Source organism: Etheostoma cragini, chromosome 13 (assembly GCF_013103735.1).
Source record: "Etheostoma cragini isolate CJK2018 chromosome 13, CSU_Ecrag_1.0, whole genome shotgun sequence".
Taxonomy (NCBI): domain Eukaryota; kingdom Metazoa; phylum Chordata; class Actinopteri; order Perciformes; family Percidae; genus Etheostoma; species Etheostoma cragini.
Genome location: NC_048419.1, coordinates 25,338,172 through 25,339,938, shown reverse-complemented (window position 1 = coordinate 25,339,938; position 1,767 = coordinate 25,338,172). Strand labels below are relative to the sequence as shown.

Below are 1,767 nucleotides of genomic sequence, written 5' to 3'. Positions count from 1 at the left end.
ACACACACAGACGCACACGCATGCACACACGCATGCACGCCTGATGCAGAGAGGTCCTCAACATCGTGGATGCCCCGCCCACCTTCTCACAGTGGAATACAATCCCATCGATATCAAAGCAGCTCTCGCAATTCCTGCTTGGAGCAAAGCATCTTTGATGTGCATCTCATGTCAGAGTCGTCAAGGGTCACAGCACATTTTTAAAACAAGCTTTTATTAAACAAGGACACGCCGCGTCACTGATTCCAGGTTTTGCCCACATCGTCCAATCCCAGAGCTGCAGTCTCAGCCAACTGACATCTGAAGTCCAACTGGCTGCACGCCCGTCGTCGTGGCACAACTAAAGACACGTGGGACGGTTAACGCGTGACACATTTTTACGGGAGCGATTTCCACTTCAAATCCGCCTGCGTCTCGGTCGGATGATTCACGAGGACTTCTCTCCGAGTCTGATCAATATTAAAACGGTGCAACCATGACAACGTTAAGTGTCCCCTTCAACCACTCCCAGCAATCTCTCTTCGTAATACATGTTACATAAGAAGGATCAGCTGTGGTCCTCTGATCTGTGTTTGCAGCTGCAGGCGTGAGAAATGTGAAACTGGAAATTAAACGGAACAACCTTTGACAATAAAACTAAACTAATAATTTGACCTTTATTTCTAATACTATTGGATTTAAGTTGAGGCAACTAGGGCCCTAACGCTACTTCTGAGCGTCCATGTTTCTACAGTGCACTCTTCAAGGCATTTGTAGTTCTTAAAGGTTCATTTTGTAGGAATTTCCCCCATCTAGCGTTGCCATCGACTCTCTCGCACCACACAGTTTAGAGTACGTGTTAAACCCCCGTAGCACCAACCGGACGGTCGACTCTCGGCAGAAAAGGCAGTTGGCAAGTTGGTCAGTAAATGCTTCGGGACACCCCGAAGGGACGCGACGTCATACGTCTCCATGACAGCAGGCGGCGCTAATCTGAGATTGGTCTCAGGCGTTCCTGACAGTTTGATGGATGTGTGTTTGGAGGCGTCTTTACACCGGAAAAGCCTCTGAGACCGCCTAAAACGGCTGGTATCGGTATCCAATATTACATAATTTAGCCCTTTAAAGTGGTTTGTTTATGTTCTTTTTTCATTGTGACTCACTGCCAAACTGGATAATAACAGAAAGTGTGTGTTGATGTTTTCACAAAGAGAAGAAATCATATCATATCTGTACAGCGTGACTACTAAACAGCTGTTAAAACATAATGACATATATAACACACTGGTGTCGGATCGGTCAGGTCCGGGAATCAGTATCGGGAATCTAAAAGCTATCGGAGCGTCTCTAGTTTCAGTCTTCACGCTGTGTTGTGTGTTTCAATAAGCGAGCAGAGGCGGTCTTTCCTGCTGTAATGAGTGTTTCAGAGACAGAAGTTTCCAGTTCTAGGCCAAATGGAGAGGAAAACCATCGCGCTGCTGAGCCACCCCCAACGTAGCAGAGCCGCGGGAACTTGTCCACCAATTAATTCATGATGATAAGCAAACGTCGCAGGAAGGAAGGAATGAATAATTTGTGATGTCGGAGCTCAGAAGTCTCCACCAGAGTGTGTTTATAGCATTTAAAACCCAGTCTGAGTTCATCTGAGAGACTAAAGAGGAATGATTCACTCTCGCAACCGGACAACAGCTGGAGCGCCCTGAGACAGTGTGTCAGCATAAAGAGAGAGAGAGGGAGAGAGGGAGAGAGAGAGAGAGAGAGGAGAGGGTTGGTGAAAGAGAGAGGGGG

At 47.1% G+C, this 1,767-nt stretch overlaps 1 protein-coding gene across 1 annotated transcript in view; it reads left to right on the top strand.

Moving 5' to 3' along the window:
• dbn1 (drebrin 1) overlaps positions 1-1,767 on the top strand; it is a 23,379-nt gene that overhangs the window by 453 nt on the left and 21,159 nt on the right. The window lies entirely within an intron of this gene.